Source organism: Acomys minous (assembly GCF_964271855.1).
Source record: "Acomys minous genome assembly, chromosome: 3".
Classification (NCBI taxonomy): domain Eukaryota; kingdom Metazoa; phylum Chordata; class Mammalia; order Rodentia; family Muridae; genus Acomys; species Acomys minous.
Genome location: NC_140485.1, coordinates 8,271,345 through 8,284,503, shown reverse-complemented (window position 1 = coordinate 8,284,503; position 13,159 = coordinate 8,271,345). Strand labels below are relative to the sequence as shown.

Sequence of the window (13,159 nt, the reverse complement as noted above, 5' to 3'; positions counted from 1 at the left end):
TATTTTTTTACCCTAATGCTCTTCTACGCTGAACTGGTGAGTGCAACTCTGCAGCATACCTTCCATTTGCACCCAGACCTACTCTTCACTCCTTCGTCTCTCTGCTTAAATAAATCTGGTCACTATGAAACCTTATGTAGCTTCTGGCATCTCTTGGTTTAATGAACGGGCATTTATCAGGAAGTGCAAAGGATTGGGAAGATAAAGGCAGTGTATCAGCTTCTTGCTGATGTCTCTATACTGTTATCCACTCTTCCATGCTTTTGACTTGTAATTGTTATAGTACTCTTCTTGCTAGCCTTGAAGAATACTACCGCTCTGGTGATATCTATTCTCCGATGCCTTTTCCAATAGTCACACTACTAAACATTTCAGATTACTCAGTTTCGAACTACCGTCTGTTTTCTAGGCGGACTCTAACAGACTTTCTTGTCCACAGACTTGCTGATCATATGTGTTCAGCTTTTTAAATTTCATCTAAAAATGAATTCATTTAAAGGCGCAACATTGGATCACAAAGCAGGATATGAATGCTCCACACATCAGAGTCACCTTTGGGGGAAAATCTACAGTAACTAAATGGAAGCCTTTTAAACTTCTACATTGCAACCTTTCAGCCTATGAAGAATCCCCGGAGCTGCAGTTTCTAAGAGAACCTAATCATCGATGCTGATATAGAACAGGAAAGAGATGGGGGTTACTGAAGGTCTCCAGCCGCTAAGGAAGAGTTATCAGGAACAACTTTATCATGGCCTTGGCCATGACCCCGAGTACGGAAGACCTTCATCCCAACACACAGCATCACTTAGTTAAAATTTTAACACTCTGCTCAGCAGTGTCTGAGGTTAAGGTCAGCTTGCAAGTCTTAAGCATCCAGTGAAACAGAGGGCACCTCCAGCCCCTACAACAGTTCTCTGACCTTGCCTGTCTTTTTCTCCTTTTCTGTTTACTCAAGTGTCACTTCCAGAGGTGTCATTCTTGCTTGGGGCTTTTGGAGGTAATGAAGAGCGAAGAGCTTGCCAGCACACATCTGATACCGAGGGAAGCAAGTGTTTACAGGCATTTCTGCGTGTTGGTCAGAGCACATGGGATTCAGAGGTTCTCCGTGTCAGATGAAGCTATTGTGAAACATGGCTTTCTTCCTTTTTGACCTTCTTTTTAATAATGTCACATTCTGCATTGATTCATAAATAATGTATTCATAATGTTGATATATGTGGAGTGCATCATACCCAAGCAGAGAGAGATTTCCATTAACAAGAGATTTGTTTTTGACAAAGGTACTTTAAATATGTGGGTCTGTTTGGATGGTACCTTGGTCACATCTCTCCAAGCCACCCCGCCCCCACCTCTCTGTTAACACAGCACATTTTAAAAATATCCATTAAAATTGCTGTAAAAATGACTTTATTATAACTGAAGAATCTTCATTATACTGAATTGTTGATTTTGAAGAATATTCTAAGTTGCCGTGAGAAGAGAAGGAGGGACGTTTCCGAGGGGGCTCTGTTGGTCTCACCATCTGGCCTCTTCTCTTCCTCTCTCCCTTCTTCTGCTTTTCTAAAGAGCAGCACATTCCACAAGTCCAGAGGTCATATCCCCTTCAGATTGCTTTACCCTTCAAGACTTCAGCCAATCACCTGGATGCAGCACCACTTACATATTCCCTCATCTCTTCTGTTTGGCATGGTTTTAATGTATACTTCTCCAAGTCCTTCTAGAACATGATGGAAGCAGAACCACACAGATAGAGGCAACACAAATAGAGTAATAATAGCAGTGAGGGCATATCTGCGAGTGCTCTCTGACCATACCGACACAGGTGACTTCTGGAGGTGTCTCTGACCCTACCGTGTATCTGAACCTACCGACACAGGTGACTTCTGAAGGTGTCTCTGACCCCACCGACACAGGTGACTTCTGAAGGTGTCTCTGACCCTACCAACACAGGTGACTTCTGGAGGTGTCTCTGACCCTACCAACACAGGTGACTTCTGGAGGTGTCTCTGACCCTACCAACACAGGTGACTTCTGAAGGTGTCTCTGACCCTACCAACACAGGTGACTTCTGGAGGTGTCTCTGACCCTACCAACACAGGTGACTTCTGAAGGTGTCTCTGACCCTACCGACACAGGTGACTTCAGGAGGTGTATCTGAACCTACCGACACAGGTGACTTCTGAAGGTGTCGCTGACCCTACCGACACAGGTGACTTCTGGAGCTTTAGCAGTCACTCTCTCTCTCCTGAGTACAAGCCCTGTGAAGGGAATGGTCTCCCAAACCTCTTGAAGCATATGCCCTTCTATCATTGCAGATTGAGAATGATCAAATTGGTGAGGGTGTTCTTCTGCCTGCAGGATAGAACTATTACTCACTGGACTGTTTGTGCCTGTCATATACTTACTCCCAATCAACAACTGCCACACCTGTATGTACGTAGGCCCTTGTATGCATGCATGTGCATATGCACACACATGCCCCCCACACACAGATTTTAAGAAATTTTCTATTAATGGGTGTGGATGTGCATATGCATATAGCACTTGGGAGTATAACCCAGGGCCCTGTGATTGCTTGGCAAGCATTCTGCAACAAAAGTACATCTCCACCCTTGATCCAAGTTTAGTTTGAGGCAGGTACTCACAAATTGGCCATGCTGGCCTCAGACTTGCTGTGCAGCCAGAGCATGGCTTGAACTTGTTATCCTCCTGCCTCAGCTCTTGGGATAGAGATGAGCCACTAGGTCCAGCTGGAATTCACTATTTATTTCATAAAGACCTCTTTTTTTCTCTCTCTCTCTGGATATCTATATACTGGGTGTTTCCAAACAAACATGCATTGTTCTTTCACAGTGACCCAAAATGCTGCACTTCTATAATATACTTATTTTTTCTTTTAGAAAAACTTTTAGTAGTTCTTTGAGAATTTCATACAACATGTTTTCTCATACCCACCTCTCCTCCAGCTCCTCTAGATCCACCCTCCTTTCCCTATATGCCCAGCTTGTACTCCGCACTGGAGCGTTATCAACTTATGAGGGGCTAAAAGTCTTCAAGAAAACAGTCTCTCCCTCTGCCGGGACTACCTGTTGTCAATGACCCTTTGGCTTGTGGTGAGGCTTTGTGCCAGAGCACCCTCTCCATGTTAGGATGTGCTCTGACTCAGGTTTGCACAGGTCTTGGACATGCTGTCACAACTAGTGTGAGCTCCTATGTGTAGTGTGCTACCCTGACATGTCTGGAAGAACAGCTACCTTTCGCTGTTAAGCTCCTTTCACCCCATCTTTGCCAATGATCCCTGAGCTTTGGGAGGAAGAGGTGTGGTACAGATGTCCCATATATGGCTAAGCATTCTGCAGGCTCTGTTCTCTGTACTTCGCCCAGTCCTAAGACTCTGTGCTCCTAACTATGGATCTTTAATGAGGGTTGACAGATGCATTGACTTGGGGGCAGGTATTACAATAAATTACTAAGTGTTTACTTGCTACTGTGCCCATTTAGCAAAATAATAGTAGTAGTAGGTTCCCTTCTCAGGGTTATGTCCTATCTAGTTATAAATCTTGGACAGCCGTGGTGCAGTGCCTGGGTCTCATCTTGTGAAGTCCGCCTTAATTTTAATATGAAAGTGGTTAGTTGCTCCTATAGTTGTTGTGATAATTCTAAACCACTCACTTCTCCCTCCGTCACCTCCAGACTATCCCAACACCAGCTCCTTATTCCCTGTTCTTCTGTCTAGGCTGTAAATGAGTCAGTTGTTCCTCCAGTACATATTACCATCCTGAAAAGGATTGCATTAATCTGCTCTCTCGTTCCTGTTAAACCTACTGTTTTGTCAACTGTACACTTGAGTTGCTTACATGTGATTATCAGTTGCTTCAGTAACTCACTGTTTTTGTTGGTTGCCCTTGGCTGGACAGCACATTGTTTATAGGTGTGTTCTCTTCATGATTATCTGGCAGACCAGGCATCATATTTAATGTAATTGATGTCTTCTATTTACTAATGGATATTACATCATTATTATTTAGAGAACTTGCAGCTGAATTGGCATCTGATTAAGCGTGCATGATTGAGGTTAAGAGCCTGTGTCTGTCTGGAGAATACTTGTTTGTAGTGTGTGCTGTGTGTGCTGTGTGTATGCTATCTGTAGGCTGCAGCTGGCTTTCCATTCTGCTAATTGTCTACACTCTTCTCAGTTAAGTGGCCATTGACACGCTCAACTTCAGCTGTTCTTCCTACATACTAAAGGGCGAAACATTTACTTTGCTATGGTAATCTGATGAAATGGCAACAAAAAGAAAGCCAAGGTCATTTTATGGAGTTAGTTGAAGGAGTATGACACCAACATTCTTAACTCACTTTTAGCAGGATAGCTTTAAAATCAAAGACATTATTTTAAATAGATGGAACCAAGGAATTGGTGTAGTTACAGGGTTTTGTTTTGTTTTGTTTTGTTTTTGTTTTTGTTTTTGTGGCCACTGAACAATACACAAAAGTAGGTGTAGTTATCATTTATTGAACTAGAATCTTTGGGGTGCTCATCTACAAGTTATCACAGTGTCCTCTTCAATTTTAGCTTCATGGCTAAATAACTCTCTTGTCAGCAGATTACAGTGCACTACTTGACTAGTTTCAAGGAGTGGAAATCCCCTTTATGATCTCAAGCTCATCTTCTGTCAGTGCTTACAAGGCCTTCTGCATCAATCTCAGTCCCAGAGTGAAGACATCACAAAGCGGAACCATAGCCAATTCTCACTAGCTATGTGACATGCACAAAAACACAAGCTTGTGAACAAAGTGAAAGGGCCTGTGTCCACTGCCTAGCCTGGCTGCCCCTGGTAGGTACAGCGGACACGGCCTGTGTCCACTGCCTAGCCTAGCTGCCCCTGGTAGGTATAGCAAGCATGGCCTGTGTCCACTGCCTAGCCTGGCTGCCCCTGGTAGGTACAGTGGGCACGGCCTATGTCAACTGCCTAGCCTGGCTGCCCCGGGTAGGGACAGTGGGCATGGCCTGTGTCCACTGCCTAGCCTGACTGCCCCTGGTAGGTGCAGTGAGCACGGCCTGTGTCTACAGCCTAGCCTAGCTGCCCCGGGTAGGGACAGTGGACATGGCCTGTGTCCACTGCCTAGCCTGGCTGCCTCTGGCAGGTACAGTAGGCACGATGCTCACTTCCTGCAGGCCTGACAGGATGAGCTTCTGTGGTCTGCATACCCTTCTCACGCCTTTTACTTCTCTGAAAAAGGAAATTGAGTCCATTATTTAAGTGCTGACTTCTAAAGATTATTGTAAATGCCAGATTAGCATTATTGCATCCTCGCATATAACATTGTCTTTGCCATTTATTCATGTATCTGTCAATCACCCAGTTTCTTGTTTACATTTTGGTGCTTGCTTTGAAGTCAGGTCTTGATTATGTAGCCAAGATTAAATTGAACTCAATGGAACTTTTGGAGTTTCTTTGTCTTATAATGCTCCATCAGGGCTTTTTTTTTTTTTTTTTTTTTTTTTAAACCTTACAGGTCCTTTGCATAAATATTACGGCTTCTGGTTTTGTGTTTTTGTAGGATTTATATATGTGTGAATGTTTATGTCACTGCATCTATCTGTGCTTATGCTTCTTCTTTGGCTCTTTTCACTTTGTTTGTTCCTTTTGTCTTAATCTAGTTTGTATGTTTTTGCTTTATCTTACCTTATTATTGTTCCTTAAATGCCTATTTGCTTTCTAAGGAGAGAGAAAAACGGCTCAGATCCTTAAAGGGGGAAGGGGGTGGGCAGGAGAATCTGAGAGGAGTTAAGGGAGGGAAAACTTTAAGCAGGGATATAATGTATGAGGAAAAAGATTTATTCTCAATAAAAGAAAAATAGAAGAAGGTTTATCATAGATGTGTGTAGGTGTTTTAATGATTAATATAAATTCTAGTTTCATTACCAATATTGCCTCAAGTCATTTTGAAAAAAGCAAATTCACTATCCTCCTGCCTTGGCCACTCTCCTCTTCAGATATTATTTTTAATAGGCACTCATTTTACTTTGTTGCCAAGGCCTGGTGAGAGCGGGCACTGGGTGCAGACATTTGCTATGCAGGTCTTATGACCTAAGTTCCATGCCCAGAACCCACAGGAGCTGGTGAGAAGCTACTCCTGAGTGTGATTCCATGCATCCACACATGTACACACACCCAGTCACGCACGTATCAATAATATAGAAAAGCATTTTTTAAAGTCTGAAACTAAATTTCATTAATAACTTCTGCTGCTAGGGATCATATTGACAATGTAAACAACCCCACCACTACCACCACCTGCCAAAGTAATCTTTCCATAGTGTTGTATGCACAATTCTAAAAGTATCTACTGTTCTCGTGGAGTGGGGATATAGCAGAGTGGTATTTTCATACATAATGTTTTCAGCATTTTGGTACTTACTACATAGCATGAACATTTTACTTCCTCTCTTTGGTTCTAATGGTTTTTAGTGTAAGATAAATATACTATGCTTTATATAATTTGTCAGAATTTTCTTTCTCTTTTAATTAAACCAATACCCATATACTTTGAGACAGTGTTGTCTTAGACAAGAGGGGAAGAGGACATGCTTCAGGGACCAGTATCACAGCATATACTGCTGTCCTTGGGCAGGAAAGTAAAAGCAGAGTGATAGAAATGTCAGTGCCTATTAAAACCCAAGAGATAGATGAGTGAAATAGGAGCTATGGGCTAAAAAGGGACAGGGACAGAATGTAAAAGGATAAAAGGATAAGGAGAGGAGAGAGAGAGAGAGAGAGAGAGAGAGAGAGAGAGAGAGAGAGAGAGAGAGAGAGAGAGAAGAGTGAGGAAGGAGAGAAGATCCAGAAAAGGAGAGAGATGGGAAGGGCTTGATGCCTCCAGGAAGCACATGCTTGGGATGCCTGCAGCTGCCCCTGACCCGAGGAAGGCTGTCCTCACCATCAGCCTTCCCTCGTCCCTGGCAAAGAAATGTTTTCAAAAATCAGTCCAAAATCTTATTATTTCCACATATAGTTTTAATCCGTTAAGGTTAGAACTAAATCTGAAGTTTTATTTTTAATGGACAAGCCAACATTGCAGTGGTAGGGACAACCAGAGACAGATGTAAGTCAGTGTGTTGTTGTCTCTCAGGACAAGAAGCCCAAAGAAAAGTGGCTGCTGCTCATAGGTTAGAGCTTGAAAGTACATATTGCTGTCACACATGGGTGACCCAAGTGTGTCCTCTAACATATAGACTTCCCTGCCTTAATTTTATCTGTTGAAACCCATAGAACTGGCTTCAGTTAGTGGGAGTTCTGAAAGACTGTTATTTTGGAATCATTTGATTTCTATTTAGTCATGGGATATGGTGCCCAGGGAACAGTACACAAGAGCTGCTTATGGCTCCATTTGACTTGCTCTTACTGTCTCCTTCTGTATCACAATTCACTAAGGATCCTTGCTTGTCAGTACAGTGACAACTTGACATCCATACCATACTACAAAAAAGCATGAATAGGGCATAGCACATTGGCTTACAGCAACTCTTTCACCAAAGAAGTTTGCAAAACCTTTAGTCTCTAAATTATTCACTTAATTAGTTCAGCAATATAAAGCTTGACCACTTTAATGAAAAAAGAAGTGCACTCATGTATGAAAACTGACAGAATTCTGACATCGTCCAATTATGGCTGTTCTTTTATTAAAAGTCATCTAAACTTAGATCTATGCAGATCCCATGCTTTTAATGTGGTGTAATGCTGGCTCAGAGAGTGCTTTAAAGCCTAGGTTGTTTTAATGAGGAAAGCTAATTATACTTCTCAAAGGAAGGAAAGGTGTTTGTAGGAAAAACCAAACTCATTTGTGTGGTGGGATTGATTGCACACTACTCACACTTATTATAATGTAGATGGCTCCTGGCTGGCTCCAAGTACAATCACATTTGGAATTCTTGTTTCAAGGGAGGATTCCTTTATGAAAGGTGAATGTATGGCTGAACAAAGACATTTTGTTCTATCTGCTTATAAGTGCTGAGATAGCAGTTTTTTGTTTTTTTTTTGATATGTCTGAATGTCTCCTTCTTTCCAAACTTGGTAATTTTCAGGAGTCTAATAATAACTGAAAACCGTTTTTTAAAAACCTGCCAAGAAAGCCCACCTTTCTGTCTGATTTAACTAATGTAGCTATTAGATTTAATCTGTTTAGTTGGGGAAAAATTAGTTTGTGACTTCAAATGGCTGTCTGCATTAATTATATCCAAATGAGTAGGACCATTTTTAGAATTGTTTTTAGTTCTATCAATTTTTTCTTTGCTTAGCTAAATATTTCCCTATCAGTATCAGTTAGGAATCACAGATCAGCAAGTTCTGCGACCCAGTAGAGTGTTGCCTAGGCACATTTACTGTGGTTCTCTACTTGGAAATTGTGAAATCCATGGGTCTGTTCACAAGGTCAAGCACGGCAAACAGGAAGCTGGCCATTGATGGTGTTCAGCGTGGCATTGCCCTCTCAAATCCCAGCTCCCTTTCCCTATGAAAGTCTTGCAGATGGCCGTATGAAGCCAACCCATATGATCAAAAATAAGTTTTGCTTCAAATCAACTGGCTGCAGATGCCAGTTCTAGCCACAAAATGCTTTCACAGCAATATCTCACTTATATTGGAACTTAACAAGCACTAACTGTAGCCTAGTCCAAGTAGTACATACAGCTAACCATTACATCACCCTGCCCGTCTCCGAGGATCCTTATTGCATGACCTGATAGAGTTTCTTCTGTGTGCTCATCTAGTGCCTGAGGAGGATGCTCATCTTTGAATTTATATTAAATCAAAAAATGCATTTGTGTGGTTCTCCCACTGTGTCCCCACACATACCCCTGCGTTCCCAGAGTGTAAGCCATTTATTTCTAGTCCCTTTAGTGCTTCTTATGACAGGTAGCAAATAGTAGATCAATAGGACAGTGTTCTTTGCTGTGCCTCACCATGTCCTTTAGCATACAGTTGAGAGAGATTAAAATCCCACTCTCCCTCTTTACCTGTACCTACCTAACCCTACCACTACCGAATCACATGGCTTCTGATCTTTAGTTCCAAGTTCAAAATATAGTTGGCTGTGTGTGATCATCCACCAGTCTCTGGCTCTCTTAGTTAGTCTGGAGTATGCACAGGAGGAAGCTACAGTCAATGTCTTATGCTACAATAGCAAAAGATATTAGACATCAAGAATGAGTGGAGGGACGGCAAGCAAGATGCTTACACTTTGTATAGCAGATGTAAGATCTCTCTCTCTCTCTCTCTCTCTCTCTCTCTCTCTCTCTCTCTCTCTCTCTCTCTCTCTCTCTCTCTCTCTCTCTCCTCTCTGCATGTAGTCATAGAAAGTCTGATATTTATGTCCAGGTAAACACCAGATTATTCTTTTCTCAAGAAACTGCATGACCTCAGGGAGCTACAGGGCTTCAGAAATAAGTGCCAGAAGGCTGGAGGTAACCCTTCCTCTCATTAGTGTCTACAGGAAAGCTCTTTCTTACCACTTTCTCTGGTGTAGCCAAATCTACTGGATCTTGCCAAGGTACTCACAGTGCCAGGTGAGATCCTCTTTAACTAGACAGTGCCTTCTTTTAGCAAATGCTCTATTTCCTCCATTAACTGGATTTTGGCCTGAACTATGGAAACAGGAGTGACATTCACAGCTGTTAGGGCATCTGCTACTTCTTTTTTCTTTGTTCAACATTGAATAAATTTAACATGATTCCAAGTGTGTACATTTTATTATTAGAAAATGTTTAGACCCTGGAGAGATGACCCAGTGGTTAAGAATTTCCATTGCTCTTCTAGAGGACCAGAATTTGGTCCCAGCAATCGTCTTGGCTGCCTTACAACCCCTTGTTTCTCTAACTCAGGGTATCTGATACACTGATCTGTCCTCTATAGGCATCAGCATACACAGACATACAAGCACATACACATACACAAAAAATAAATATTTTTAAAGCTCAGAATTACTAAAGAGGTAAGTTAAAGAGGACTACATTGTGGTTATTGGCTATAACAAACATTTTATTATTTTTTAAATTTTGTTTTATTAATTTATTCATATTACATCTCAATGGTTATCCCCTCCCTTGTATCCACCCATTCTTCCCTTCCTCCCATTTTCCCCTTACTCCCCTCCCCTATGACTGTGACTGAGGGGGACTTCCTCCCCCTGGATATGCTCATAGGGTATCAAGTCTCTTCTTGGTAGCCTGCTATCCCGCTCAAACTATGGCACCAGCCAAGGACAATACAGGCTGTAAACTTCAAACTCCTACCTAGATCTAGCCAATGGACAGGACATTCTCCACAGTTGAGTGGAGAGTGGGTCTGACTTTCACACCTACTCTGGTGCCTCATATTTGACCACGTCCCCTGAATGGGGAGACCTGGGGGCACTCAGAGGAAGGATAACAAACATTTTAAATGTGTTAGAAATAGTAAAGCCAAAAGACCTTAAGAACAGGAGAAGCTAAACTATTTGTCCTTGATGCAACAGCATTGAGAGGGTCAGGTCCACAACAGAGATGCTTTGCTGTAATAGAGAAGAGAAATAAGCAGAACACTTTTCACACATCAAGGGAAGAGGATGAGTCAAGAGGAAAATAGTAAAGAGTAGGGAGGGAGGTAATGGGAATCCAGAAAAAATTGAAAAGGAGAGGCCTAAGTTCAGCATTGACGGTTATGTACATATTGAAACAACCATAGAGCCCATTAAAGGTGGCTGATTCAGGTGTGAGTATGTGGCCTGCTAAGTAGCAGATGCATATGGAAGGTTTTAACCTCCCCCATCCCTTTCCTTAAATCATGTGCAGGTGCTAGCTTGATACAGTGTCAATAATAACCGTTATATAATCATAGCCAAGTTCTAAGGTAAGGCTATTCTCAGTTTATTTTGATTATCTTTTCCTACATAATATGATATTCGTATGTAGCATGTCAGTTAGGTTTTATCCATTTATTTCAGGATATAGACTGCTTTCCATATTTAGGACAATGTTTACAGGAAGAGTTTATGAGTGCAGAGATGTTTTTTTCTTGGCTGTTAGAAAGCTCTGAAGCCTCAAGTAGGTAGGATTGCTCTCTTTTCTGTAGTCACCGGGATGACCTAGAGGTCAGATTCACCCTGGCAAGCATGGCTGACTCTCAAGAGCAGGCCAAGCTGCAGCTCAAGTTTGGACAGCGTCTCAGAGGCCACTGCAGCCTTCTGCTCTGCATAGACTAGTTTCCCCCTTCTTTTTGATATCACCACCAGGACACCTGGCACATCTCACCACGTACATTTATATGAATTATGGTGTAGGGCGTAAACGATCTTCAAGGTGGAGACAAGTTTGCATAGAAAGCTATAGGTGTGGGCCTGTGGGTGTGATGAGGACACTTGAGTGTCTTCAAAGTGCCACCCTTTGCCCAGTGAACAATTTCTATCTCTCTGTGAACTTTTGCTGGTGTGGTCTGTATGTTGATGAACATCAGGTCTCATTGGATGGCCAGAATTTAAAAAGTTTTTGACCCTTTCCTACTGCCTTTATTCAGTGGAGGGTTCTTCCTTTGCCAGATAAAAGCTTCTATTTTCTTCCTGTTGTAACCTGCTGATTGTTAGGGACTAAAGTATCCTACAGCATGTGACAGGGGCCTCAGATAATAGACAAGGGGATAATTTATTCATATCTCTCCCTCCCCCTCTCCCTCTCCTTCCTCCTCTCCTTCTCTCTTCCCCCTCCCTCCCTCTCCCACCAGGCCACCTCACTGATCCCAAACCTACAATATCTTTTCTTTTCCAGTAACTTGAAAACTGCAGTTAGTGATTCCGTTAGACGGGGACCAGACTAGATACAGGGATGTAGTGAGGTTCATTACAGCGGACTCTGTTGCTTCAGATACTCCATAGTGGACATCTTCCTCCTTGCAGCTACTCCGTTCCTTCCTAGTAGGGTTACCAACTATAGTTGCACAATCCTGAAAGAAACTTGAATATGAGGTAGCCCATGCACATGGCCCGGGCATAGTATATTCCACGTAGCATGTGGAGCACACACTAACATTTTACTTTCGACTTAACTCAGCTGTACTCAAGCACGCTATCTTTTTACTTGTTCAACCCGATGACTCTATGTTAAAAGCATTTTTAAGGAGGTACAACTAAATTTGGATATGTTTTCATGCTGTGCCCTTTATGTTTCTCTCTTTTTTAAAAATATAGTTCCGGGACTGGGGAGATAGCTCGGCAGGCTAGAGAATTGTCCTCTTCCCTCACTGCCTGCATTGGCCTTCTGGAACCCACATGGTGGAAGGAAGGAACATTCCCTCGTCATTTCCTCTGAATTCCAAACATTCATTCCGGATAAATACTTATTAAGAGTAAAGCTCAAGTGTGTAAACATTTCTGCATGTAAAAGGCTCATCCTCACACCCGTGTGTAAAAGGACTTTGTCAGTTTGCGTATGAGTCTTCCCAGTGGTTTCTGGGAAGTAACCGCCTCCACATCTCAGCTTGTGTCTAGGAAAATGGCTTGCAGAGAGTGGAAGCTCGGGTACTGCTTGCTTGGCGGCCCACTCCTGATGTGATTTGTCACGGCATTGGCTAGATAAACTCCCCCAATTTTAGTTCTAGAATCGAGTAAACCATCCTTAGTCTATCTGTCCTGTGTTGACAGTGCACACACATCAGAAAGGATCACAGACCGACACCGTGATTAAGTGGACCCCAGCAATTGCTGTATCTTCAGATGGGCTGTGAGTGTTTAATTGCAAGAATTCTTAGAGCAAACAGTCTTTCCCATTACAAGGGCGATCACACTGTGCTTCCTCCAGGACTGTCGGGCAGTTCTGTCTCTGAATGGAATAGTTCATTCATGCTGTTCCTATGTGAGTCTGTCTTGTGCTGGACAAAGTTAATTACAATTAGTTTGACTCATTATTCCTCAGAAGATTGAAGCCTGAGTACTTTTACTCAATAGATAGAAATTTCATATGACTTTTCAAGGTCACATAGTAAAATTTGCCATACTGAACAGAAAGTCTAAAGAGAAACCGGTCTAAAGGGCATTTGTCTCTAATATTACTTTTTAGCTACTCAATTTCATGTAACCATGAAGGCAAATGTATGTAGCTAAGTAAGTTATTTTCAAAACATTAAAATAA

At 42.2% G+C, this 13,159-nt stretch overlaps 1 protein-coding gene and 1 long non-coding RNA gene across 9 annotated transcripts in view; one reads left to right on the top strand and one right to left on the bottom strand.

Moving 5' to 3' along the window:
- Positions 1–13,159, top strand: part of MACROD2 (mono-ADP ribosylhydrolase 2) — a 1,913,815-nt gene that overhangs the window by 937,567 nt on the left and 963,089 nt on the right. The window lies entirely within an intron of this gene.
- The window catches only part of LOC311594649, a 49,194-nt gene that overhangs the window by 32,966 nt on the left and 3,069 nt on the right, over positions 1–13,159 (bottom strand). For all 4 annotated transcript variants that reach the window (XR_014778176.1, XR_014778177.1, XR_014778178.1 and 1 more), the window contains exon 2: positions 5,171–5,234. This is a non-coding gene — a long non-coding RNA (uncharacterized lncRNA). The remainder of the gene's footprint in view (positions 1–5,170; positions 5,235–13,159) is intronic.